Here is a 25600-nt window from a genome sequence, read left to right as displayed (position 1 = left end):
CGCCAATGGAATTACTCTGCGTTTGTGATAATGCAACTACCGCTGACAACAAAAATGACTCTCTCCTGTAGCTGTTCTGGTTGTCTAGTGCATGCCATAAGAGGAACTCACTAGACAACTAACTCCCCTAGAAGCAAAAGAATTAAAAATATCCTACCGACTGCATTCCTTTTTCTGTATCAGGTGGTGAAGAACGTCTTCAACGGAACCGTGAAATGAGCGAAAGCGTGAGAGACATTGCATTCGAAATGCTTGTGAATTTTCCAATTGCCCAGTGAGTGTCGACAAAACACGTAAATTCTCTGCTCCAACGTATGAGACGTAACAACTGGTGCAATTTGTTGTTGCATCATGTGCCAGCAGTCTTCGATAGTGTGTTACGAGCTTAGCGCGATAAGTTTGTAGACAGCATTTAGGCGACGTTTTATTTGTTAACGGCCCCATACAGCGATTGCACAACAGTAAAGGACATGAGTCAATGTATAGTTGTGCGTCGTGGGAGGTTTTGCAGCCTCGTGTGAGCCCAGATAGCTCAGTCGGTAGAGCATTAGGCTTATAACCTAAGGGCCCAGGTTTCAAGTCCCTGTCCAGGCGGAAATTTTAATACTTTGGTAGCGATTCGTCTGGTAGCGGTGGAGACGCTACAGAAAATAATGCAGCTACGCCGTTTTCTGACACCACAGTGCTTTAAACGGTAGCAGTTGCATGTGTCCGGAGAACACCGCGCTAACGGCAGTCGTGGCCGAGTGGTTAAGGCGTCTGACTCGAAATCAGATTCCCTCTGGGAGCGTAGGTTCGAATCCTATCGGCTGCGTGCGATTTTGCGTAAAGAGGAGCAAACATTTTCGCACACATGTGACATGTGTGGGCGAATGCGGGTGCAAACCAGTGACGCCATTCTCAACAAGACGAAAATTTCCGTTTTAAGAATACTGAGTTTTCGCGACGACCGCTGCTTACTCTGGCTATCGGTTCACCTCACACTGACACTGACGCTGGGACTGCAGAAAGCCGTCGCTGAGATCGTGAGTACACAGATGTGCTCGAAAGTGATGGACACAGCGAACATCTCATTTTCTTTTTAAGAATCGCAATTTCAATCACTCGAGTGCGGCAAAAGCAGTGGTGCAGCGTTTCTTTTCTTAAGATCTCGCAGCTGCTTGGAGGTATGTCCATCGTTTTAAGACGACAGAAAACTAGCGTCAGCGGTGCGTCAGTGGGAAGTCGGTGAAGTCGCCATTGGAGCCGTAAGCCAGTAATTACGACATGCGAATCACTCGCACACCACGCAGCTGTACGAAAATGCTCGTGCGTGGGTCCGCATAGCTGAGTCGGTAGAGCAAAAAAAAAAAAAAAAAGTCCTGCCTACTGCGAAAATTTTCTCGCTCTCAAATGGCGTACGTTCAGCTGCATCCTAGCAGTTGCGTCACTACTAAACACGTGGGTCACCAGCAATGTGCAGTGCTATTTGATCCAGGGCGCAGCGCTACAGTCGCGCCCAGAAGCCGCAGCTCATCTCCGCGTCTCACAGGCGTCCACCAGGTGTTAGTACAAGTGTCGCCTCACTGGGCAGTGCAGATGTGTCCACTTTAGCTTGCAGACGATGACGTGTGAGCTAACGCAAGTCGAATGTTTTACCGTGTGTATCTGCTAGATACTGCCACTCATACGGTGGAGAGACTCACTCCTTCTTGTGTCTCGTTCTCCGCACACGAGTTGCCCCTGGCATCGATATAGCACGGGTTTTCTAGCGTCAGCGAAGTCAATATTACACGAATCGAGTCGACATGTTTGCTTGTTACGATGACGGAAGAAGAAGAAATGTGTGTGTAACTTCACTGCATCGGCTGCTCGCCTTTCAGCGCCCCTGTGTCTTATCAGACGAAGGTGACTGTGAAATTGGCAACGAGGCAGAGTTTAATGAACACATGCAAATGACAACCTTCAACGTCAGCCGAAATAGCTCAGTTGGGAGAGCGTTAGACTGAAGATCTAAAGGTCCCTGGTTCGATCCCGGGTTTCGGCAGGGATTCGTTTTGATGCGACGCCAATGGAATTACTCTGCGTTTGTGATAATGCAACTACCGCTGACAACAAAAATGACTCTCTCCTGTAGCTGTTCTGGTTGTCTAGTGCATGCCATAAGAGGAACTCACTAGACAACTAACTCCCCTAGAAGCAAAAGAATTAAAAATATCCTACCGACTGCATTCCTTTTTCTGTATCAGGTGGTGAAGAACGTCTTCAACGGAACCGTGAAATGAGCGAAAGCGTGAGAGACATTGCATTCGAAATGCTTGTGAATTTTCCAATTGCCCAGTGAGTGTCGACAAAACACGTAAATTCTCTGCTCCAACGTATGAGACGTAACAACTGGTGCAATTTGTTGTTGCATCATGTGCCAGCAGTCTTCGATAGTGTGTTACGAGCTTAGCGCGATAAGTTTGTAGACAGCATTTAGGCGACGTTTTATTTGTTAACGGCCCCATACAGCGATTGCACAACAGTAAAGGACATGAGTCAATGTATAGTTGTGCGTCGTGGGAGGTTTTGCAGCCTCGTGTGAGCCCAGATAGCTCAGTCGGTAGAGCATTAGGCTTATAACCTAAGGGCCCAGGTTTCAAGTCCCTGTCCAGGCGGAAATTTTAATACTTTGGTAGCGATTCGTCTGGTAGCGGTGGAGACGCTACAGAAAATAATGCAGCTACGCCGTTTTCTGACACCACAGTGCTTTAAACGGTAGCAGTTGCATGTGTCCGGAGAACACCGCGCTAACGGCAGTCGTGGCCGAGTGGTTAAGGCGTCTGACTCGAAATCAGATTCCCTCTGGGAGCGTAGGTTCGAATCCTATCGGCTGCGTGCGATTTTGCGTAAAGAGGAGCAAACATTTTCGCACACATGTGACATGTGTGGGCGAATGCGGGTGCAAACCAGTGACGCCATTCTCAACAAGACGAAAATTTCCGTTTTAAGAATACTGAGTTTTCGCGACGACCGCTGCTTACTCTGGCTATCGGTTCACCTCACACTGACACTGACGCTGGGACTGCAGAAAGCCGTCGCTGAGATCGTGAGTACACAGATGTGCTCGAAAGTGATGGACACAGCGAACATCTCATTTTCTTTTTAAGAATCGCAATTTCAATCACTCGAGTGCGGCAAAAGCAGTGGTGCAGCGTTTCTTTTCTTAAGATCTCGCAGCTGCTTGGAGGTATGTCCATCGTTTTAAGACGACAGAAAACTAGCGTCAGCGGTGCGTCAGTGGGAAGTCGGTGAAGTCGCCATTGGAGCCGTAAGCCAGTAATTACGACATGCGAATCACTCGCACACCACGCAGCTGTACGAAAATGCTCGTGCGTGGGTCCGCATAGCTGAGTCGGTAGAGCGTTAGGTTTTCAACCAAAGGGTCCTGGGTTCAAGTCCCTGTCTGGGCGAAAATTAATACACCTGTGTTCAAGTCCCTGTCTGGGCGAAAATTAATACACTTTCGTAACGGCTAATGGAAACTGTACAGGAAAGAGTGAGGCCACGCCGTTTTCTGCCACCAGATTGCTTCTAAAGATGGCGGTTTCAGTTGTCGGGAGTCGCTTCCGCCACCGGCAGTCGTGGCCGAGTGGTTAAGGCGTCTGATTTGAAATCAGATTCCCTCTGGGAGCGTAGGTTCGAGTCCTGCCTACTGCGAAAATTTTCTCGCTCTCAAATGGCGTACGTTCAGCTGCATCCTAGCAGTTGCGTCACTACTAAACACGTGGGTCACCAGCAATGTGCAGTGCTATTTGATCCAGGGCGCAGCGCTACAGTCGCGCCCAGAAGCCGCAGCTCATCTCCGCGTCTCACAGGCGTCCACCAGGTGTTAGTACAAGTGTCGCCTCACTGGGCAGTGCAGATGTGTCCACTTTAGCTTGCAGACGATGACGTGTGAGCTAACGCAAGTCGAATGTTTTACCGTGTGTATCTGCTAGATACTGCCACTCATACGGTGGAGAGACTCACTCCTTCTTGTGTCTCGTTCTCCGCACACGAGTTGCCCCTGGCATCGATATAGCACGGGTTTTCTAGCGTCAGCGAAGTCAATATTACACGAATCGAGTCGACATGTTTGCTTGTTACGATGACGGAAGAAGAAGAAATGTGTGTGTAACTTCACTGCATCGGCTGCTCGCCTTTCAGCGCCCCTGTGTCTTATCAGACGAAGGTGACTGTGAAATTGGCAACGAGGCAGAGTTTAATGAACACATGCAAATGACAACCTTCAACGTCAGCCGAAATAGCTCAGTTGGGAGAGCGTTAGACTGAAGATCTAAAGGTCCCTGGTTCGATCCCGGGTTTCGGCAGGGATTCGTTTTGATGCGACGCCAATGGAATTACTCTGCGTTTGTGATAATGCAACTACCGCTGACAACAAAAATGACTCTCTCCTGTAGCTGTTCTGGTTGTCTAGTGCATGCCATAAGAGGAACTCACTAGACAACTAACTCCCCTAGAAGCAAAAGAATTAAAAATATCCTACCGACTGCATTCCTTTTTCTGTATCAGGTGGTGAAGAACGTCTTCAACGGAACCGTGAAATGAGCGAAAGCGTGAGAGACATTGCATTCGAAATGCTTGTGAATTTTCCAATTGCCCAGTGAGTGTCGACAAAACACGTAAATTCTCTGCTCCAACGTATGAGACGTAACAACTGGTGCAATTTGTTGTTGCATCATGTGCCAGCAGTCTTCGATAGTGTGTTACGAGCTTAGCGCGATAAGTTTGTAGACAGCATTTAGGCGACGTTTTATTTGTTAACGGCCCCATACAGCGATTGCACAACAGTAAAGGACATGAGTCAATGTATAGTTGTGCGTCGTGGGAGGTTTTGCAGCCTCGTGTGAGCCCAGATAGCTCAGTCGGTAGAGCATTAGGCTTATAACCTAAGGGCCCAGGTTTCAAGTCCCTGTCCAGGCGGAAATTTTAATACTTTGGTAGCGATTCGTCTGGTAGCGGTGGAGACGCTACAGAAAATAATGCAGCTACGCCGTTTTCTGACACCACAGTGCTTTAAACGGTAGCAGTTGCATGTGTCCGGAGAACACCGCGCTAACGGCAGTCGTGGCCGAGTGGTTAAGGCGTCTGACTCGAAATCAGATTCCCTCTGGGAGCGTAGGTTCGAATCCTATCGGCTGCGTGCGATTTTGCGTAAAGAGGAGCAAACATTTTCGCACACATGTGACATGTGTGGGCGAATGCGGGTGCAAACCAGTGACGCCATTCTCAACAAGACGAAAATTTCCGTTTTAAGAATACTGAGTTTTCGCGACGACCGCTGCTTACTCTGGCTATCGGTTCACCTCACACTGACACTGACGCTGGGACTGCAGAAAGCCGTCGCTGAGATCGTGAGTACACAGATGTGCTCGAAAGTGATGGACACAGCGAACATCTCATTTTCTTTTTAAGAATCGCAATTTCAATCACTCGAGTGCGGCAAAAGCAGTGGTGCAGCGTTTCTTTTCTTAAGATCTCGCAGCTGCTTGGAGGTATGTCCATCGTTTTAAGACGACAGAAAACTAGCGTCAGCGGTGCGTCAGTGGGAAGTCGGTGAAGTCGCCATTGGAGCCGTAAGCCAGTAATTACGACATGCGAATCACTCGCACACCACGCAGCTGTACGAAAATGCTCGTGCGTGGGTCCGCATAGCTGAGTCGGTAGAGCGTTAGGTTTTCAACCAAAGGGTCCTGGGTTCAAGTCCCTGTCTGGGCGAAAATTAATACACCTGTGTTCAAGTCCCTGTCTGGGCGAAAATTAATACACTTTCGTAACGGCTAATGGAAACTGTACAGGAAAGAGTGAGGCCACGCCGTTTTCTGCCACCAGATTGCTTCTAAAGATGGCGGTTTCAGTTGTCGGGAGTCGCTTCCGCCACCGGCAGTCGTGGCCGAGTGGTTAAGGCGTCTGATTTGAAATCAGATTCCCTCTGGGAGCGTAGGTTCGAGTCCTGCCTACTGCGAAAATTTTCTCGCTCTCAAATGGCGTACGTTCAGCTGCATCCTAGCAGTTGCGTCACTACTAAACACGTGGGTCACCAGCAATGTGCAGTGCTATTTGATCCAGGGCGCAGCGCTACAGTCGCGCCCAGAAGCCGCAGCTCATCTCCGCGTCTCACAGGCGTCCACCAGGTGTTAGTACAAGTGTCGCCTCACTGGGCAGTGCAGATGTGTCCACTTTAGCTTGCAGACGATGACGTGTGAGCTAACGCAAGTCGAATGTTTTACCGTGTGTATCTGCTAGATACTGCCACTCATACGGTGGAGAGACTCACTCCTTCTTGTGTCTCGTTCTCCGCACACGAGTTGCCCCTGGCATCGATATAGCACGGGTTTTCTAGCGTCAGCGAAGTCAATATTACACGAATCGAGTCGACATGTTTGCTTGTTACGATGACGGAAGAAGAAGAAATGTGTGTGTAACTTCACTGCATCGGCTGCTCGCCTTTCAGCGCCCCTGTGTCTTATCAGACGAAGGTGACTGTGAAATTGGCAACGAGGCAGAGTTTAATGAACACATGCAAATGACAACCTTCAACGTCAGCCGAAATAGCTCAGTTGGGAGAGCGTTAGACTGAAGATCTAAAGGTCCCTGGTTCGATCCCGGGTTTCGGCAGGGATTCGTTTTGATGCGACGCCAATGGAATTACTCTGCGTTTGTGATAATGCAACTACCGCTGACAACAAAAATGACTCTCTCCTGTAGCTGTTCTGGTTGTCTAGTGCATGCCATAAGAGGAACTCACTAGACAACTAACTCCCCTAGAAGCAAAAGAATTAAAAATATCCTACCGACTGCATTCCTTTTTCTGTATCAGGTGGTGAAGAACGTCTTCAACGGAACCGTGAAATGAGCGAAAGCGTGAGAGACATTGCATTCGAAATGCTTGTGAATTTTCCAATTGCCCAGTGAGTGTCGACAAAACACGTAAATTCTCTGCTCCAACGTATGAGACGTAACAACTGGTGCAATTTGTTGTTGCATCATGTGCCAGCAGTCTTCGATAGTGTGTTACGAGCTTAGCGCGATAAGTTTGTAGACAGCATTTAGGCGACGTTTTATTTGTTAACGGCCCCATACAGCGATTGCACAACAGTAAAGGACATGAGTCAATGTATAGTTGTGCGTCGTGGGAGGTTTTGCAGCCTCGTGTGAGCCCAGATAGCTCAGTCGGTAGAGCATTAGGCTTATAACCTAAGGGCCCAGGTTTCAAGTCCCTGTCCAGGCGGAAATTTTAATACTTTGGTAGCGATTCGTCTGGTAGCGGTGGAGACGCTACAGAAAATAATGCAGCTACGCCGTTTTCTGACACCACAGTGCTTTAAACGGTAGCAGTTGCATGTGTCCGGAGAACACCGCGCTAACGGCAGTCGTGGCCGAGTGGTTAAGGCGTCTGACTCGAAATCAGATTCCCTCTGGGAGCGTAGGTTCGAATCCTATCGGCTACGTGCGATTTTGCGTAAAGAGGAGCAAACATTTTCGCACACATGTGACATGTGTGGGCGAATGCGGGTGCAAACCAGTGACGCCATTCTCAACAAGACGAAAATTTCCGTTTTAAGAATACTGAGTTTTCGCGACGACCGCTGCTTACTCTGGCTATCGGTTCACCTCACACTGACACTGACGCTGGGACTGCAGAAAGCCGTCGCTGAGATCGTGAGTACACAGATGTGCTCGAAAGTGATGGACACAGCGAACATCTCATTTTCTTTTTAAGAATCGCAATTTCAATCACTCGAGTGCGGCAAAAGCAGTGGTGCAGCGTTTCTTTTCTTAAGATCTCGCAGCTGCTTGGAGGTATGTCCATCGTTTTAAGACGACAGAAAACTAGCGTCAGCGGTGCGTCAGTGGGAAGTCGGTGAAGTCGCCATTGGAGCCGTAAGCCAGTAATTACGACATGCGAATCACTCGCACACCACGCAGCTGTACGAAAATGCTCGTGCGTGGGTCCGCATAGCTGAGTCGGTAGAGCGTTAGGTTTTCAACCAAAGGGTCCTGGGTTCAAGTCCCTGTCTGGGCGAAAATTAATACACCTGTGTTCAAGTCCCTGTCTGGGCGAAAATTAATACACTTTCGTAACGGCTAATGGAAACTGTACAGGAAAGAGTGAGGCCACGCCGTTTTCTGCCACCAGATTGCTTCTAAAGATGGCGGTTTCAGTTGTCGGGAGTCGCTTCCGCCACCGGCAGTCGTGGCCGAGTGGTTAAGGCGTCTGATTTGAAATCAGATTCCCTCTGGGAGCGTAGGTTCGAGTCCTGCCTACTGCGAAAATTTTCTCGCTCTCAAATGGCGTACGTTCAGCTGCATCCTAGCAGTTGCGTCACTACTAAACACGTGGGTCACCAGCAATGTGCAGTGCTATTTGATCCAGGGCGCAGCGCTACAGTCGCGCCCAGAAGCCGCAGCTCATCTCCGCGTCTCACAGGCGTCCACCAGGTGTTAGTACAAGTGTCGCCTCACTGGGCAGTGCAGATGTGTCCACTTTAGCTTGCAGACGATGACGTGTGAGCTAACGCAAGTCGAATGTTTTACCGTGTGTATCTGCTAGATACTGCCACTCATACGGTGGAGAGACTCACTCCTTCTTGTGTCTCGTTCTCCGCACACGAGTTGCCCCTGGCATCGATATAGCACGGGTTTTCTAGCGTCAGCGAAGTCAATATTACACGAATCGAGTCGACATGTTTGCTTGTTACGATGACGGAAGAAGAAGAAATGTGTGTGTAACTTCACTGCATCGGCTGCTCGCCTTTCAGCGCCCCTGTGTCTTATCAGACGAAGGTGACTGTGAAATTGGCAACGAGGCAGAGTTTAATGAACACATGCAAATGACAACCTTCAACGTCAGCCGAAATAGCTCAGTTGGGAGAGCGTTAGACTGAAGATCTAAAGGTCCCTGGTTCGATCCCGGGTTTCGGCAGGGATTCGTTTTGATGCGACGCCAATGGAATTACTCTGCGTTTGTGATAATGCAACTACCGCTGACAACAAAAATGACTCTCTCCTGTAGCTGTTCTGGTTGTCTAGTGCATGCCATAAGAGGAACTCACTAGACAACTAACTCCCCTAGAAGCAAAAGAATTAAAAATATCCTACCGACTGCATTCCTTTTTCTGTATCAGGTGGTGAAGAACGTCTTCAACGGAACCGTGAAATGAGCGAAAGCGTGAGAGACATTGCATTCGAAATGCTTGTGAATTTTCCAATTGCCCAGTGAGTGTCGACAAAACACGTAAATTCTCTGCTCCAACGTATGAGACGTAACAACTGGTGCAATTTGTTGTTGCATCATGTGCCAGCAGTCTTCGATAGTGTGTTACGAGCTTAGCGCGATAAGTTTGTAGACAGCATTTAGGCGACGTTTTATTTGTTAACGGCCCCATACAGCGATTGCACAACAGTAAAGGACATGAGTCAATGTATAGTTGTGCGTCGTGGGAGGTTTTGCAGCCTCGTGTGAGCCCAGATAGCTCAGTCGGTAGAGCATTAGGCTTATAACCTAAGGGCCCAGGTTTCAAGTCCCTGTCCAGGCGGAAATTTTAATACTTTGGTAGCGATTCGTCTGGTAGCGGTGGAGACGCTACAGAAAATAATGCAGCTACGCCGTTTTCTGACACCACAGTGCTTTAAACGGTAGCAGTTGCATGTGTCCGGAGAACACCGCGCTAACGGCAGTCGTGGCCGAGTGGTTAAGGCGTCTGACTCGAAATCAGATTCCCTCTGGGAGCGTAGGTTCGAATCCTATCGGCTACGTGCGATTTTGCGTAAAGAGGAGCAAACATTTTCGCACACATGTGACATGTGTGGGCGAATGCGGGTGCAAACCAGTGACGCCATTCTCAACAAGACGAAAATTTCCGTTTTAAGAATACTGAGTTTTCGCGACGACCGCTGCTTACTCTGGCTATCGGTTCACCTCACACTGACACTGACGCTGGGACTGCAGAAAGCCGTCGCTGAGATCGTGAGTACACAGATGTGCTCGAAAGTGATGGACACAGCGAACATCTCATTTTCTTTTTAAGAATCGCAATTTCAATCACTCGAGTGCGGCAAAAGCAGTGGTGCAGCGTTTCTTTTCTTAAGATCTCGCAGCTGCTTGGAGGTATGTCCATCGTTTTAAGACGACAGAAAACTAGCGTCAGCGGTGCGTCAGTGGGAAGTCGGTGAAGTCGCCATTGGAGCCGTAAGCCAGTAATTACGACATGCGAATCACTCGCACACCACGCAGCTGTACGAAAATGCTCGTGCGTGGGTCCGCATAGCTGAGTCGGTAGAGCGTTAGGTTTTCAACCAAAGGGTCCTGGGTTCAAGTCCCTGTCTGGGCGAAAATTAATACACCTGTGTTCAAGTCCCTGTCTGGGCGAAAATTAATACACTTTCGTAACGGCTAATGGAAACTGTACAGGAAAGAGTGAGGCCACGCCGTTTTCTGCCACCAGATTGCTTCTAAAGATGGCGGTTTCAGTTGTCGGGAGTCGCTTCCGCCACCGGCAGTCGTGGCCGAGTGGTTAAGGCGTCTGATTTGAAATCAGATTCCCTCTGGGAGCGTAGGTTCGAGTCCTGCCTACTGCGAAAATTTTCTCGCTCTCAAATGGCGTACGTTCAGCTGCATCCTAGCAGTTGCGTCACTACTAAACACGTGGGTCACCAGCAATGTGCAGTGCTATTTGATCCAGGGCGCAGCGCTACAGTCGCGCCCAGAAGCCGCAGCTCATCTCCGCGTCTCACAGGCGTCCACCAGGTGTTAGTACAAGTGTCGCCTCACTGGGCAGTGCAGATGTGTCCACTTTAGCTTGCAGACGATGACGTGTGAGCTAACGCAAGTCGAATGTTTTACCGTGTGTATCTGCTAGATACTGCCACTCATACGGTGGAGAGACTCACTCCTTCTTGTGTCTCGTTCTCCGCACACGAGTTGCCCCTGGCATCGATATAGCACGGGTTTTCTAGCGTCAGCGAAGTCAATATTACACGAATCGAGTCGACATGTTTGCTTGTTACGATGACGGAAGAAGAAGAAATGTGTGTGTAACTTCACTGCATCGGCTGCTCGCCTTTCAGCGCCCCTGTGTCTTATCAGACGAAGGTGACTGTGAAATTGGCAACGAGGCAGAGTTTAATGAACACATGCAAATGACAACCTTCAACGTCAGCCGAAATAGCTCAGTTGGGAGAGCGTTAGACTGAAGATCTAAAGGTCCCTGGTTCGATCCCGGGTTTCGGCAGGGATTCGTTTTGATGCGACGCCAATGGAATTACTCTGCGTTTGTGATAATGCAACTACCGCTGACAACAAAAATGACTCTCTCCTGTAGCTGTTCTGGTTGTCTAGTGCATGCCATAAGAGGAACTCACTAGACAACTAACTCCCCTAGAAGCAAAAGAATTAAAAATATCCTACCGACTGCATTCCTTTTTCTGTATCAGGTGGTGAAGAACGTCTTCAACGGAACCGTGAAATGAGCGAAAGCGTGAGAGACATTGCATTCGAAATGCTTGTGAATTTTCCAATTGCCCAGTGAGTGTCGACAAAACACGTAAATTCTCTGCTCCAACGTATGAGACGTAACAACTGGTGCAATTTGTTGTTGCATCATGTGCCAGCAGTCTTCGATAGTGTGTTACGAGCTTAGCGCGATAAGTTTGTAGACAGCATTTAGGCGACGTTTTATTTGTTAACGGCCCCATACAGCGATTGCACAACAGTAAAGGACATGAGTCAATGTATAGTTGTGCGTCGTGGGAGGTTTTGCAGCCTCGTGTGAGCCCAGATAGCTCAGTCGGTAGAGCATTAGGCTTATAACCTAAGGGCCCAGGTTTCAAGTCCCTGTCCAGGCGGAAATTTTAATACTTTGGTAGCGATTCGTCTGGTAGCGGTGGAGACGCTACAGAAAATAATGCAGCTACGCCGTTTTCTGACACCACAGTGCTTTAAACGGTAGCAGTTGCATGTGTCCGGAGAACACCGCGCTAACGGCAGTCGTGGCCGAGTGGTTAAGGCGTCTGACTCGAAATCAGATTCCCTCTGGGAGCGTAGGTTCGAATCCTATCGGCTGCGTGCGATTTTGCGTAAAGAGGAGCAAACATTTTCGCACACATGTGACATGTGTGGGCGAATGCGGGTGCAAACCAGTGACGCCATTCTCAACAAGACGAAAATTTCCGTTTTAAGAATACTGAGTTTTCGCGACGACCGCTGCTTACTCTGGCTATCGGTTCACCTCACACTGACACTGACGCTGGGACTGCAGAAAGCCGTCGCTGAGATCGTGAGTACACAGATGTGCTCGAAAGTGATGGACACAGCGAACATCTCATTTTCTTTTTAAGAATCGCAATTTCAATCACTCGAGTGCGGCAAAAGCAGTGGTGCAGCGTTTCTTTTCTTAAGATCTCGCAGCTGCTTGGAGGTATGTCCATCGTTTTAAGACGACAGAAAACTAGCGTCAGCGGTGCGTCAGTGGGAAGTCGGTGAAGTCGCCATTGGAGCCGTAAGCCAGTAATTACGACATGCGAATCACTCGCACACCACGCAGCTGTACGAAAATGCTCGTGCGTGGGTCCGCATAGCTGAGTCGGTAGAGCGTTAGGTTTTCAACCAAAGGGTCCTGGGTTCAAGTCCCTGTCTGGGCGAAAATTAATACACCTGTGTTCAAGTCCCTGTCTGGGCGAAAATTAATACACTTTCGTAACGGCTAATGGAAACTGTACAGGAAAGAGTGAGGCCACGCCGTTTTCTGCCACCAGATTGCTTCTAAAGATGGCGGTTTCAGTTGTCGGGAGTCGCTTCCGCCACCGGCAGTCGTGGCCGAGTGGTTAAGGCGTCTGATTTGAAATCAGATTCCCTCTGGGAGCGTAGGTTCGAGTCCTGCCTACTGCGAAAATTTTCTCGCTCTCAAATGGCGTACGTTCAGCTGCATCCTAGCAGTTGCGTCACTACTAAACACGTGGGTCACCAGCAATGTGCAGTGCTATTTGATCCAGGGCGCAGCGCTACAGTCGCGCCCAGAAGCCGCAGCTCATCTCCGCGTCTCACAGGCGTCCACCAGGTGTTAGTACAAGTGTCGCCTCACTGGGCAGTGCAGATGTGTCCACTTTAGCTTGCAGACGATGACGTGTGAGCTAACGCAAGTCGAATGTTTTACCGTGTGTATCTGCTAGATACTGCCACTCATACGGTGGAGAGACTCACTCCTTCTTGTGTCTCGTTCTCCGCACACGAGTTGCCCCTGGCATCGATATAGCACGGGTTTTCTAGCGTCAGCGAAGTCAATATTACACGAATCGAGTCGACATGTTTGCTTGTTACGATGACGGAAGAAGAAGAAATGTGTGTGTAACTTCACTGCATCGGCTGCTCGCCTTTCAGCGCCCCTGTGTCTTATCAGACGAAGGTGACTGTGAAATTGGCAACGAGGCAGAGTTTAATGAACACATGCAAATGACAACCTTCAACGTCAGCCGAAATAGCTCAGTTGGGAGAGCGTTAGACTGAAGATCTAAAGGTCCCTGGTTCGATCCCGGGTTTCGGCAGGGATTCGTTTTGATGCGACGCCAATGGAATTACTCTGCGTTTGTGATAATGCAACTACCGCTGACAACAAAAATGACTCTCTCCTGTAGCTGTTCTGGTTGTCTAGTGCATGCCATAAGAGGAACTCACTAGACAACTAACTCCCCTAGAAGCAAAAGAATTAAAAATATCCTACCGACTGCATTCCTTTTTCTGTATCAGGTGGTGAAGAACGTCTTCAACGGAACCGTGAAATGAGCGAAAGCGTGAGAGACATTGCATTCGAAATGCTTGTGAATTTTCCAATTGCCCAGTGAGTGTCGACAAAACACGTAAATTCTCTGCTCCAACGTATGAGACGTAACAACTGGTGCAATTTGTTGTTGCATCATGTGCCAGCAGTCTTCGATAGTGTGTTACGAGCTTAGCGCGATAAGTTTGTAGACAGCATTTAGGCGACGTTTTATTTGTTAACGGCCCCATACAGCGATTGCACAACAGTAAAGGACATGAGTCAATGTATAGTTGTGCGTCGTGGGAGGTTTTGCAGCCTCGTGTGAGCCCAGATAGCTCAGTCGGTAGAGCATTAGGCTTATAACCTAAGGGCCCAGGTTTCAAGTCCCTGTCCAGGCGGAAATTTTAATACTTTGGTAGCGATTCGTCTGGTAGCGGTGGAGACGCTACAGAAAATAATGCAGCTACGCCGTTTTCTGACACCACAGTGCTTTAAACGGTAGCAGTTGCATGTGTCCGGAGAACACCGCGCTAACGGCAGTCGTGGCCGAGTGGTTAAGGCGTCTGACTCGAAATCAGATTCCCTCTGGGAGCGTAGGTTCGAATCCTATCGGCTGCGTGCGATTTTGCGTAAAGAGGAGCAAACATTTTCGCACACATGTGACATGTGTGGGCGAATGCGGGTGCAAACCAGTGACGCCATTCTCAACAAGACGAAAATTTCCGTTTTAAGAATACTGAGTTTTCGCGACGACCGCTGCTTACTCTGGCTATCGGTTCACCTCACACTGACACTGACGCTGGGACTGCAGAAAGCCGTCGCTGAGATCGTGAGTACACAGATGTGCTCGAAAGTGATGGACACAGCGAACATCTCATTTTCTTTTTAAGAATCGCAATTTCAATCACTCGAGTGCGGCAAAAGCAGTGGTGCAGCGTTTCTTTTCTTAAGATCTCGCAGCTGCTTGGAGGTATGTCCATCGTTTTAAGACGACAGAAAACTAGCGTCAGCGGTGCGTCAGTGGGAAGTCGGTGAAGTCGCCATTGGAGCCGTAAGCCAGTAATTACGACATGCGAATCACTCGCACACCACGCAGCTGTACGAAAATGCTCGTGCGTGGGTCCGCATAGCTGAGTCGGTAGAGCGTTAGGTTTTCAACCAAAGGGTCCTGGGTTCAAGTCCCTGTCTGGGCGAAAATTAATACACCTGTGTTCAAGTCCCTGTCTGGGCGAAAATTAATACACTTTCGTAACGGCTAATGGAAACTGTACAGGAAAGAGTGAGGCCACGCCGTTTTCTGCCACCAGATTGCTTCTAAAGATGGCGGTTTCAGTTGTCGGGAGTCGCTTCCGCCACCGGCAGTCGTGGCCGAGTGGTTAAGGCGTCTGATTTGAAATCAGATTCCCTCTGGGAGCGTAGGTTCGAGTCCTGCCTACTGCGAAAATTTTCTCGCTCTCAAATGGCGTACGTTCAGCTGCATCCTAGCAGTTGCGTCACTACTAAACACGTGGGTCACCAGCAATGTGCAGTGCTATTTGATCCAGGGCGCAGCGCTACAGTCGCGCCCAGAAGCCGCAGCTCATCTCCGCGTCTCACAGGCGTCCACCAGGTGTTAGTACAAGTGTCGCCTCACTGGGCAGTGCAGATGTGTCCACTTTAGCTTGCAGACGATGACGTGTGAGCTAACGCAAGTCGAATGTTTTACCGTGTGTATCTGCTAGATACTGCCACTCATACGGTGGAGAGACTCACTCCTTCTTGTGTCTCGTTCTCCGCACACGAGTTGCCCCTGGCATCGATATAGCACGGGTTTTCTAGCGTCAGCGAAGTCAATATTACACGAATCGAGTCGACATGTTTGCTTGTTACGATGACGGAAGAAGAAGAAATGTGTGTGTAACTTCACTGCATCGGCTGCTCGCCTTTCAGCGCCCCTGTGTCTTATCAGACGAAGGTGACTGTGAAATTGGCAACGAGGCAGAGTTTAATGAACACATGCAAATGACAACCTTCAACGTCAGCCGAAATAGCTCAGTTGGGAGAGCGTTAGACTGAAGATCTAAAGGTCCCTGGTTCGATCCCGGGTTTCGGCAGGGATTCGTTTTGATGCGACGCCAATGGAATTACTCTGCGTTTGTGATAATGCAACTACCGCTGACAACAAAAATGACTCTCTCCTGTAGCTGTTCTGGTTGTCTAGTGCATGCCATAAGAGGAACTCACTAGACAACTAACTCCCCTAGAAGCAAAAGAATTAAAAATATCCTACCGACTGCATTCCTTTTTCTGTATCAGGTGGTGAAGAACGTCTTCAACGGAACCGTGAAATGAGCGAAAGCGTGAGAGACATTGCATTCGAAATGCTTGTGAATTTTCCAATTGCCCAGTGAGTGTCGACAAAACACGTAAATTCTCTGCTCCAACGTATGAGACGTAACAACTGGTGCAATTTGTTGTTGCATCATGTGCCAGCAGTCTTCGATAGTGTGTTACGAGCTTAGCGCGATAAGTTTGTAGACAGCATTTAGGCGACGTTTTATTTGTTAACGGCCCCATACAGCGATTGCACAACAGTAAAGGACATGAGTCAATGTATAGTTGTGCGTCGTGGGAGGTTTTGCAGCCTCGTGTGAGCCCAGATAGCTCAGTCGGTAGAGCATTAGGCTTATAACCTAAGGGCCCAGGTTTCAAGTCCCTGTCCAGGCGGAAATTTTAATACTTTGGTAGCGATTCGTCTGGTAGCGGTGGAGACGCTACAGAAAATAATGCAGCTACGCCGTTTTCTGACACCACAGTGCTTTAAACGGTAGCAGTTGCATGTGTCCGGAGAACACCGCGCTAACGGCAGTCGTGGCCGAGTGGTTAAGGCGTCTGACTCGAAATCAGATTCCCTCTGGGAGCGTAGGTTCGAATCCTATCGGCTGCGTGCGATTTTGCGTAAAGAGGAGCAAACATTTTCGCACACATGTGACATGTGTGGGCGAATGCGGGTGCAAACCAGTGACGCCATTCTCAACAAGACGAAAATTTCCGTTTTAAGAATACTGAGTTTTCGCGACGACCGCTGCTTACTCTGGCTATCGGTTCACCTCACACTGACACTGACGCTGGGACTGCAGAAAGCCGTCGCTGAGATCGTGAGTACACAGATGTGCTCGAAAGTGATGGACACAGCGAACATCTCATTTTCTTTTTAAGAATCGCAATTTCAATCACTCGAGTGCGGCAAAAGCAGTGGTGCAGCGTTTCTTTTCTTAAGATCTCGCAGCTGCTTGGAGGTATGTCCATCGTTTTAAGACGACAGAAAACTAGCGTCAGCGGTGCGTCAGTGGGAAGTCGGTGAAGTCGCCATTGGAGCCGTAAGCCAGTAATTACGACATGCGAATCACTCGCACACCACGCAGCTGTACGAAAATGCTCGTGCGTGGGTCCGCATAGCTGAGTCGGTAGAGCGTTAGGTTTTCAACCAAAGGGTCCTGGGTTCAAGTCCCTGTCTGGGCGAAAATTAATACACCTGTGTTCAAGTCCCTGTCTGGGCGAAAATTAATACACTTTCGTAACGGCTAATGGAAACTGTACAGGAAAGAGTGAGGCCACGCCGTTTTCTGCCACCAGATTGCTTCTAAAGATGGCGGTTTCAGTTGTCGGGAGTCGCTTCCGCCACCGGCAGTCGTGGCCGAGTGGTTAAGGCGTCTGATTTGAAATCAGATTCCCTCTGGGAGCGTAGGTTCGAGTCCTGCCTACTGCGAAAATTTTCTCGCTCTCAAATGGCGTACGTTCAGCTGCATCCTAGCAGTTGCGTCACTACTAAACACGTGGGTCACCAGCAATGTGCAGTGCTATTTGATCCAGGGCGCAGCGCTACAGTCGCGCCCAGAAGCCGCAGCTCATCTCCGCGTCTCACAGGCGTCCACCAGGTGTTAGTACAAGTGTCGCCTCACTGGGCAGTGCAGATGTGTCCACTTTAGCTTGCAGACGATGACGTGTGAGCTAACGCAAGTCGAATGTTTTACCGTGTGTATCTGCTAGATACTGCCACTCATACGGTGGAGAGACTCACTCCTTCTTGTGTCTCGTTCTCCGCACACGAGTTGCCCCTGGCATCGATATAGCACGGGTTTTCTAGCGTCAGCGAAGTCAATATTACACGAATCGAGTCGACATGTTTGCTTGTTACGATGACGGAAGAAGAAGAAATGTGTGTGTAACTTCACTGCATCGGCTGCTCGCCTTTCAGCGCCCCTGTGTCTTATCAGACGAAGGTGACTGTGAAATTGGCAACGAGGCAGAGTTTAATGAACACATGCAAATGACAACCTTCAACGTCAGCCGAAATAGCTCAGTTGGGAGAGCGTTAGACTGAAGATCTAAAGGTCCCTGGTTCGATCCCGGGTTTCGGCAGGGATTCGTTTTGATGCGACGCCAATGGAATTACTCTGCGTTTGTGATAATGCAACTACCGCTGACAACAAAAATGACTCTCTCCTGTAGCTGTTCTGGTTGTCTAGTGCATGCCATAAGAGGAACTCACTAGACAACTAACTCCCCTAGAAGCAAAAGAATTAAAAATATCCTACCGACTGCATTCCTTTTTCTGTATCAGGTGGTGAAGAACGTCTTCAACGGAACCGTGAAATGAGCGAAAGCGTGAGAGACATTGCATTCGAAATGCTTGTGAATTTTCCAATTGCCCAGTGAGTGTCGACAAAACACGTAAATTCTCTGCTCCAACGTATGAGACGTAACAACTGGTGCAATTTGTTGTTGCATCATGTGCCAGCAGTCTTCGATAGTGTGTTACGAGCTTAGCGCGATAAGTTTGTAGACAGCATTTAGGCGACGTTTTATTTGTTAACGGCCCCATACAGCGATTGCACAACAGTAAAGGACATGAGTCAATGTATAGTTGTGCGTCGTGGGAGGTTTTGCAGCCTCGTGTGAGCCCAGATAGCTCAGTCGGTAGAGCATTAGGCTTATAACCTAAGGGCCCAGGTTTCAAGTCCCTGTCCAGGCGGAAATTTTAATACTTTGGTAGCGATTCGTCTGGTAGCGGTGGAGACGCTACAGAAAATAATGCAGCTACGCCGTTTTCTGACACCACAGTGCTTTAAACGGTAGCAGTTGCATGTGTCCGGAGAACACCGCGCTAACGGCAGTCGTGGCCGAGTGGTTAAGGCGTCTGACTCGAAATCAGATTCCCTCTGGGAGCGTAGGTTCGAATCCTATCGGCTGCGTGCGATTTTGCGTAAAGAGGAGCAAACATTTTCGCACACATGTGACATGTGTGGGCGAATGCGGGTGCAAACCAGTGACGCCATTCTCAACAAGACGAAAATTTCCGTTTTAAGAATACTGAGTTTTCGCGACGACCGCTGCTTACTCTGGCTATCGGTTCACCTCACACTGACACTGACGCTGGGACTGCAGAAAGCCGTCGCTGAGATCGTGAGTACACAGATGTGCTCGAAAGTGATGGACACAGCGAACATCTCATTTTCTTTTTAAGAATCGCAATTTCAATCACTCGAGTGCGGCAAAAGCAGTGGTGCAGCGTTTCTTTTCTTAAGATCTCGCAGCTGCTTGGAGGTATGTCCATCGTTTTAAGACGACAGAAAACTAGCGTCAGCGGTGCGTCAGTGGGAAGTCGGTGAAGTCGCCATTGGAGCCGTAAGCCAGTAATTACGACATGCGAATCACTCGCACACCACGCAGCTGTACGAAAATGCTCGTGCGTGGGTCCGCATAGCTGAGTCGGTAGAGCGTTAGGTTTTCAACCAAAGGGTCCTGGGTTCAAGTCCCTGTCTGGGCGAAAATTAATACACCTGTGTTCAAGTCCCTGTCTGGGCGAAAATTAATACACTTTCGTAACGGCTAATGGAAACTGTACAGGAAAGAGTGAGGCCACGCCGTTTTCTGCCACCAGATTGCTTCTAAAGATGGCGGTTTCAGTTGTCGGGAGTCGCTTCCGCCACCGGCAGTCGTGGCCGAGTGGTTAAGGCGTCTGATTTGAAATCAGATTCCCTCTGGGAGCGTAGGTTCGAGTCCTGCCTACTGCGAAAATTTTCTCGCTCTCAAATGGCGTACGTTCAGCTGCATCCTAGCAGTTGCGTCACTACTAAACACGTGGGTCACCAGCAATGTGCAGTGCTATTTGATCCAGGGCGCAGCGCTACAGTCGCGCCCAGAAGCCGCAGCTCATCTCCGCGTCTCACAGGCGTCCACCAGGTGTTAGTACAAGTGTCGCCTCACTGGGCAGTGCAGATGTGTCCACTTTAGCTTGCAGACGATGACGTGTGAGCTAACGCAAGTCGAATGTTTTACCGTGTGTATCTGCTAGATACTGCCACTCATACGGTGGAGAGACTCACTCCTTCTTGTGTCTCGTTCTCCGCACACGAGTTGCCCCTGGCATCGATATAGCACGGGTTTTCTAGCGTCAGCGAAGTCAATATTACACGAATCGAGTCGACATGTTTGCTTGTTACGATGACGGAAGAAGAAGAAATGTGTGTGTAACTTCACTGCATCGGCTGCTCGCCTTTCAGCGCCCCTGTGTCTTATCAGACGAAGGTGACTGTGAAATTGGCAACGAGGCAGAGTTTAATGAACACATGCAAATGACAACCTTCAACGTCAGCCGAAATAGCTCAGTTGGGAGAGCGTTAGACTGAAGATCTAAAGGTCCCTGGTTCGATCCCGGGTTTCGGCAGGGATTCGTTTTGATGCGACGCCAATGGAATTACTCTGCGTTTGTGATAATGCAACTACCGCTGACAACAAAAATGACTCTCTCCTGTAGCTGTTCTGGTTGTCTAGTGCATGCCATAAGAGGAACTCACTAGACAACTAACTCCCCTAGAAGCAAAAGAATTAAAAATATCCTACCGACTGCATTCCTTTTTCTGTGTCAGGTGGTGAAGAACGTCTTCAACGGAACCGTGAAATGAGCGAAAGCGTGGGAAACATTGCATTCGAAATGCTTGTGAATTTTCCAATTGCCCACTGAGTGTCGACAAAACACGTAAATTCTCTGCTCCAACGTATGAGACGTAACAACTGGTGCAATTTGTTGTTGCATCATGTGCCAGCAGTCTTCGATAGTGTGTTACGAGCTTAGCGCGATAAGTTTGTAGACAGCATTTAGGCGACGTTTTATTTGTTAACGGCCCCATACAGCGATTGCACAACAGTAAAGGACATGAGTCAATGTATAGTTGTGCGTCGTGGGAGGTTTTGCAGCCTCATGTGAGCCCGGATAGCTCAGTCGGTAGAGCATTAGGCTTTTAACCTAAGGGCCCAGGTTTCAAGTCCCTGTCCAGGCGGAAATTTTAATACTTTGGTAGCGATTCGTCTGGTAGCGGTGGAGACGCTACAGAAAATAATGCAGCTACGCCGTTTTCTGACACCACAGTGCTTTAAACGGTAGCAGTTGCATGTGTCCGGAGAACACCGCGCTAACGGCAGTCGTGGCCGAGTGGTTGCGGCGAGCGGACGTGCCCGTCGCGAGCTCCGCTAGCAGCTGTGTTTACATCGTTGGTCGTCGTGGTTTGCAGCGGCCTGGTGTCTATACTCAGCGTGTTTCTTCTCTTTTTGTAAGTTTTTCAAGGATTTATTGTGGAAAATGGTGTCGTACAACCGGTCCAATACTATTCAGTTGTTGTTTGATCGCGAATTTCCGCGTCCCACGGCTTTTGAAATACATCATTGGATCCGATCGGAATTGCAAATAGACCCAGCTTTGCTTGACGGTGTTCATTTAGATTTTATTGTTAATTCCGTGTTCTTGAAACTCCTTGATAGTGAACTATGTGAGCGTTTGGTGGCCGTCAATGGCGGGGTTCGGAAGTTTAAACATGCTGATGGGACTATTAGTGACGTGCAGGTTCTACATGCCGGTTATGGTGTACGAAATGTGAAGGTTTTCCATCTGCCTTTTGAAGTGCCCTTGGATGAAATTCGCCGTGCATTAAGTTTATATGGGACTATCTTTGCTGTCACTAAAGATTATTGGTCGTCCGCGTATGTTTATCAATGTGATAATGGCGTCCGTACTGTGCGGATGGACTTAAAGAAACACATTCCGTCCTTCGTTATCATAGGCGGCCATAGGGCTTTCGTCTCCTACACCGGCCAACCTCCAACGTGTTCTCTCTGTCATTCTACTGAACATATGCGGAATTCTTGTCCCCGTCGGCGCCCTGTGCAGTTGCCCCTAGAAAACTCAGGTAGTTACGCAGGTGCCCTTCTTAGAGGTTCTCCGCCACCGGCTGACTCTTTAGCTCGTGAACCGGTTGTTGCGGGTGTGTCTATTCTTCCTAGTGTAACTGTTGTTCCACATACGCCTGTTGTTGACAATGTCCCTGACGTTAGCACTGAATGTCGTCCGACCAACCGTTCTGCTCCGTTGCAGGAGACGACTTCCGCGACTTCACTTGTTCATGAACGTGTTCAGAGCATTCCGGAATCAGGTGCTATTACTGTCGCCGTTTGCGACACCGCGCCTGCCTCAACGGTTCTACAGTGTCAAACGTCCTCCCCATGTGATGTTGCTACTTCAGTGCCTGTTGTGTCGGACATCCCTGCTGGGGATTGTGCACTTACTGCCACTCCTGACAAGGTCGCGGACTCCAACCCATCCCCCAGTAACATTACTGCTCCAGCGGATACCTTGCACCTTTCTCCGCCTCACGCGGAGAACTTGGTTATGGATGTAGAACAGCACTCTGTTGCCTCCGTACGGAACGTAAAGACCAAGTTGCAGGATACTGACTTTGCCACGCAACGAGAAAAACGTGTGCGAGAACAAAGTCGGAAACTTAAGGGTATGCTAGGAAAGGGTACCGGCGGCCGGGAAATTTCGCCCCCTTCGAAAAAGATTAGTCCTGACACGGAATCTCGTAAACAGCGCAATTCGCAGACTCGCGCGTCCAGGAAAACCGCGTCGGCTGACCCTACCGGCGGCAGTCTGTCGGACGGAGACACGACCAATCCTACGCCGCTCTCCTGGGCGGACGATGAAGACATGTAACTGCCACGGTACCCTGCTTTCCGTCTCCGGTGCGCCTGCAACTTGCCGGTGACTCCCTTTCAAAAAATTTATCTGTGTGCCCTACACCCATGCGTCCTGTAGCCACATGGTTCAAATAGCAACGTTAAATATCAACTGTATTGCGGCTCCTCAGAAATTGCAAGTCTTGGCAAATTTTATCCAACATTGTCGGTTTGATTTTATTTTTCTACAGGAAGTGAGCGTTGTGTGCCTTGATGTTTTAACGGGGTATTCCGCCATTTATAATGTCGACCCGGAAGCTCGGTGTGGTACCGCTATTTTATATAAGTCTGCAGAAGAGCCCACGCGCGTCCAACGACTACCGACCGGCAGGGGGATCTCGTGCGTTATCGGAGGCCTGCAACTAGTTAACATTTACGCTCCGTCTGGCACTAGTTTCAAGAGGGCGAGAGCGAGATTTTTCATTGAAGATGTACCCACCTTGATTGGTAGCCCGACGCTGCCCGTCGTGTTGGGGGGCGATTTTAATTGCGTGGTCGCGGACAGTGATCAGTTTCCTACGGCTCATAAGTGCGTTGACCTTGATCGTCTGATTGCAAGCTTCCAGTTAGCAGATGTGTGGCGTGTTCTCTATCCTCAACAGCAAGTTTTTACGTATTTCTATCGAAATGGGGCTAGTAGACTTGATAGGTTCTATGTGTCGACCTGCATAGCAGATCACCTAATCAGTGCTGACGTTGCCCCTGTTTGTTTTTCCGATCACTGCGCCTTCATTTGTGACCTTCGCGCGCCGCAACTCCGCCAGTTACGTCGATCTCGGGTGTGGAAGTTTAACGTGACCCATGTCCGTGCCCCCTCGTTGCGTCGGCAGATTCACGATACGCTCTCTTCCTGCGGCGAAAAGCTGGCTAACTATGCCTCGGTTGTCAATTGGTGGGTTCACCTGGCCAAACCGTCCATCCGTGCTGTTTTAAAGTGTTTTAGCGCCGAAGCTGCGCTGTGGAAACATAGAACCACTGAATTTTATTATCAGATTTTAAAAGATGCCGTCTCTCTACCAGATATTGTTGATGAGCAATTTCTGCTTCAGTTAAAGGCTGTGAAAGCTCAAATTTTTAAATTGCAAGCCCAAGATTTTCAGGGCTCCTTACTTAGAAGCCGCTGTGTAGGGACGTGTGATGAGTCACCGACTATTCACCATATCGAAAGAGAGCGGAGACGGGGTGCTACTAAATTTATTCGGTGTCTTAGACTGGAGACTGGGGAGCGACTCACCACTGAGAGGGACATTCGTGCGTACATTTTTGCCCATTTTAGTGCCGCGTTCCAGCGTAGCGACCACGATAGGGCGGCCGCACATGTCCTCATGGGTGAAATGCGGAACCTGCTTACACGTGAGGACAATGACACCCTCCTTTCCGCCATCACGACGGAGGACATGAGCGATGCACTCAGTTCGTCTGCTCGAAACAAGTCCCCAGGCCCTGACGGAATTCCTTTAGAATTCTACCTCGAGTTCTGGGATCTCTTAGAACCTATCCTCACAAAGGTCGCAAATGAATTGTTGAGTGGCCTTCCGTGTCCGGCAGAGTTCCTAGAGGGTATCGTCATTCTTCTCCCTAAGACCGCTGGGGCTGACAAAGTTGAAAACTTCCGCCCTATCACGCTGTTGAACAGTGACTACAAGCTTTTCAGCAAATGCGTCGCAACCAGGCTGCACACTGTGATGCGAAAAATCATTAGCCCTTTCCAGATGTGCGCTGTGACAGGGAGGGGTATCCTTGCCGCCGTGAGCACGTATAGGGACGTCGTGGCTCACACTGCTGCCACACGGACTCCAGGGGCGATTCTCTCGATTGACTTTCGGAAGGCTTTTGATAGGATTAACCACGATTACCTCTTTGCCTTGTTAGGTCACATCGGCTTTCATATGAACTTTGTCTCCGCTCTTGATAATGTCCTAACGAGAGCGTCTTCTCGCATTCTGATAAATGGCACCCTTTCGGCTCCCTTTAGGATTGCACGGTCTGTGCGGCAAGGATGTCCCCTCTCTATGTCCCTCTTTGTTATCGCTCTTGACCCCCTCCTCCGCCGAATTGGGCGCACTGTCAGTGGGATCGATGTAGAGGGTGTACGGGCGTCGTGCATTGCGTACGCCGACGATGTCGGCGTCTTTATACGACAAGGAAAGGACATCCCTTTAGTTAAACCTGTGTTCAGTCTTTTTGCCCAGGCTACCGGTGCGGAACTGAACCCGCATAAAACAGTGCTACTCCCAATAGGTGCCTGTCGCAACTATGCTGCCGATTCGTGGTACACCATAGCTGCCTCCCACATGTTGCTCGGCATTCAATTCTTTGCTTGCCCCATAAAGATGGCCGCTCATAACTGGCGCCGTATTTCCACAACTGTCAAGGGTCTCATGGTTCGTCACGCCACCCGGAAATTACATCTTCTACAGCGTGTTGAGTTGATCAATGTTCACATTTTGGCTAAAGCGTGGTATGTGGCTCAAGTGCTCAACGTCCCACCTCCGTTGGCACGCACGATCAGCCAAGCTGCACACTGGCTGCTGTGGCGTGGCCATATTTTCAAGGTGAAACTTGCCACATGTACCCAGCCTCCGTCTCGCGGAGGACTAGGTCTCGTAGATGTCAGAAAGAAATGTTCTGCCCTGCTAGTCAACAGAATTGCCACCATTGTCGAGAACAGCCCCCACAGTACGACGGCTGCCCTCTTCCGCGCCCATGAGCCCCTTTCTGACAGTGCACCGATCGATGTCTCGCGGATACCTTACAAGCTTGCTGTC

At 49.4% G+C, this 25600-nt stretch overlaps 36 non-coding genes across 36 annotated transcripts; all 36 read left to right on the top strand.

The window, feature by feature from the left end:
• The first annotated feature begins 521 nt into the window (after positions 1-521).
• On the top strand, positions 522-594 carry Trnai-uau. Its single transcript has one exon. It is a non-coding gene; the product is annotated as a tRNA-Ile (tRNA).
• Positions 595-732: 138 nt separating this feature from the next.
• Trnas-cga lies at positions 733-814 on the top strand. The gene has a single exon. It is a non-coding gene; the product is annotated as a tRNA-Ser (tRNA).
• Positions 815-1953: 1139 nt separating this feature from the next.
• Positions 1954-2026, top strand: Trnaf-gaa. Its single transcript has one exon. It is a non-coding gene; the product is annotated as a tRNA-Phe (tRNA).
• A 540-nt stretch (positions 2027-2566) lies between these two features.
• On the top strand, positions 2567-2639 carry Trnai-uau. The gene has a single exon. It is a non-coding gene; the product is annotated as a tRNA-Ile (tRNA).
• Positions 2640-2777: 138 nt separating this feature from the next.
• On the top strand, positions 2778-2859 carry Trnas-cga. Its single transcript has one exon. It is a non-coding gene; the product is annotated as a tRNA-Ser (tRNA).
• A 740-nt stretch (positions 2860-3599) lies between these two features.
• Trnas-uga lies at positions 3600-3681 on the top strand. Its single transcript has one exon. It is a non-coding gene; the product is annotated as a tRNA-Ser (tRNA).
• A 580-nt stretch (positions 3682-4261) lies between these two features.
• Trnaf-gaa lies at positions 4262-4334 on the top strand. The gene has a single exon. It is a non-coding gene; the product is annotated as a tRNA-Phe (tRNA).
• A 540-nt stretch (positions 4335-4874) lies between these two features.
• Trnai-uau lies at positions 4875-4947 on the top strand. Its single transcript has one exon. It is a non-coding gene; the product is annotated as a tRNA-Ile (tRNA).
• Positions 4948-5085: 138 nt separating this feature from the next.
• On the top strand, positions 5086-5167 carry Trnas-cga. Its single transcript has one exon. It is a non-coding gene; the product is annotated as a tRNA-Ser (tRNA).
• Positions 5168-5907: 740 nt separating this feature from the next.
• On the top strand, positions 5908-5989 carry Trnas-uga. Its single transcript has one exon. It is a non-coding gene; the product is annotated as a tRNA-Ser (tRNA).
• Positions 5990-6569: 580 nt separating this feature from the next.
• Positions 6570-6642, top strand: Trnaf-gaa. The gene has a single exon. It is a non-coding gene; the product is annotated as a tRNA-Phe (tRNA).
• A 540-nt stretch (positions 6643-7182) lies between these two features.
• Positions 7183-7255, top strand: Trnai-uau. The gene has a single exon. It is a non-coding gene; the product is annotated as a tRNA-Ile (tRNA).
• A 138-nt stretch (positions 7256-7393) lies between these two features.
• On the top strand, positions 7394-7475 carry Trnas-cga. The gene has a single exon. It is a non-coding gene; the product is annotated as a tRNA-Ser (tRNA).
• A 740-nt stretch (positions 7476-8215) lies between these two features.
• On the top strand, positions 8216-8297 carry Trnas-uga. The gene has a single exon. It is a non-coding gene; the product is annotated as a tRNA-Ser (tRNA).
• A 580-nt stretch (positions 8298-8877) lies between these two features.
• On the top strand, positions 8878-8950 carry Trnaf-gaa. The gene has a single exon. It is a non-coding gene; the product is annotated as a tRNA-Phe (tRNA).
• A 540-nt stretch (positions 8951-9490) lies between these two features.
• Positions 9491-9563, top strand: Trnai-uau. The gene has a single exon. It is a non-coding gene; the product is annotated as a tRNA-Ile (tRNA).
• A 138-nt stretch (positions 9564-9701) lies between these two features.
• On the top strand, positions 9702-9783 carry Trnas-cga. The gene has a single exon. It is a non-coding gene; the product is annotated as a tRNA-Ser (tRNA).
• Positions 9784-10523: 740 nt separating this feature from the next.
• On the top strand, positions 10524-10605 carry Trnas-uga. The gene has a single exon. It is a non-coding gene; the product is annotated as a tRNA-Ser (tRNA).
• Positions 10606-11185: 580 nt separating this feature from the next.
• Positions 11186-11258, top strand: Trnaf-gaa. Its single transcript has one exon. It is a non-coding gene; the product is annotated as a tRNA-Phe (tRNA).
• Positions 11259-11798: 540 nt separating this feature from the next.
• On the top strand, positions 11799-11871 carry Trnai-uau. The gene has a single exon. It is a non-coding gene; the product is annotated as a tRNA-Ile (tRNA).
• A 138-nt stretch (positions 11872-12009) lies between these two features.
• Positions 12010-12091, top strand: Trnas-cga. Its single transcript has one exon. It is a non-coding gene; the product is annotated as a tRNA-Ser (tRNA).
• Positions 12092-12831: 740 nt separating this feature from the next.
• Positions 12832-12913, top strand: Trnas-uga. Its single transcript has one exon. It is a non-coding gene; the product is annotated as a tRNA-Ser (tRNA).
• A 580-nt stretch (positions 12914-13493) lies between these two features.
• Positions 13494-13566, top strand: Trnaf-gaa. Its single transcript has one exon. It is a non-coding gene; the product is annotated as a tRNA-Phe (tRNA).
• A 540-nt stretch (positions 13567-14106) lies between these two features.
• On the top strand, positions 14107-14179 carry Trnai-uau. Its single transcript has one exon. It is a non-coding gene; the product is annotated as a tRNA-Ile (tRNA).
• A 138-nt stretch (positions 14180-14317) lies between these two features.
• Positions 14318-14399, top strand: Trnas-cga. The gene has a single exon. It is a non-coding gene; the product is annotated as a tRNA-Ser (tRNA).
• A 740-nt stretch (positions 14400-15139) lies between these two features.
• Trnas-uga lies at positions 15140-15221 on the top strand. The gene has a single exon. It is a non-coding gene; the product is annotated as a tRNA-Ser (tRNA).
• A 580-nt stretch (positions 15222-15801) lies between these two features.
• Positions 15802-15874, top strand: Trnaf-gaa. The gene has a single exon. It is a non-coding gene; the product is annotated as a tRNA-Phe (tRNA).
• Positions 15875-16414: 540 nt separating this feature from the next.
• Trnai-uau lies at positions 16415-16487 on the top strand. Its single transcript has one exon. It is a non-coding gene; the product is annotated as a tRNA-Ile (tRNA).
• A 138-nt stretch (positions 16488-16625) lies between these two features.
• Positions 16626-16707, top strand: Trnas-cga. The gene has a single exon. It is a non-coding gene; the product is annotated as a tRNA-Ser (tRNA).
• Positions 16708-17447: 740 nt separating this feature from the next.
• Positions 17448-17529, top strand: Trnas-uga. Its single transcript has one exon. It is a non-coding gene; the product is annotated as a tRNA-Ser (tRNA).
• Positions 17530-18109: 580 nt separating this feature from the next.
• On the top strand, positions 18110-18182 carry Trnaf-gaa. Its single transcript has one exon. It is a non-coding gene; the product is annotated as a tRNA-Phe (tRNA).
• A 540-nt stretch (positions 18183-18722) lies between these two features.
• Trnai-uau lies at positions 18723-18795 on the top strand. Its single transcript has one exon. It is a non-coding gene; the product is annotated as a tRNA-Ile (tRNA).
• Positions 18796-18933: 138 nt separating this feature from the next.
• Trnas-cga lies at positions 18934-19015 on the top strand. The gene has a single exon. It is a non-coding gene; the product is annotated as a tRNA-Ser (tRNA).
• Positions 19016-19755: 740 nt separating this feature from the next.
• On the top strand, positions 19756-19837 carry Trnas-uga. Its single transcript has one exon. It is a non-coding gene; the product is annotated as a tRNA-Ser (tRNA).
• Positions 19838-20417: 580 nt separating this feature from the next.
• On the top strand, positions 20418-20490 carry Trnaf-gaa. The gene has a single exon. It is a non-coding gene; the product is annotated as a tRNA-Phe (tRNA).
• A 540-nt stretch (positions 20491-21030) lies between these two features.
• On the top strand, positions 21031-21103 carry Trnak-uuu. The gene has a single exon. It is a non-coding gene; the product is annotated as a tRNA-Lys (tRNA).
• Positions 21104-25600: the final 4497 nt, after the last annotated feature.

Source organism: Schistocerca americana, unplaced genomic scaffold (genome assembly GCF_021461395.2).
Source record: "Schistocerca americana isolate TAMUIC-IGC-003095 unplaced genomic scaffold, iqSchAmer2.1 HiC_scaffold_479, whole genome shotgun sequence".
Classification (NCBI taxonomy): domain Eukaryota; kingdom Metazoa; phylum Arthropoda; class Insecta; order Orthoptera; family Acrididae; genus Schistocerca; species Schistocerca americana.
The sequence above is the reverse complement of the archived record's forward strand: the minus strand, read 5'-3'. Positions and strand labels throughout refer to the sequence as shown.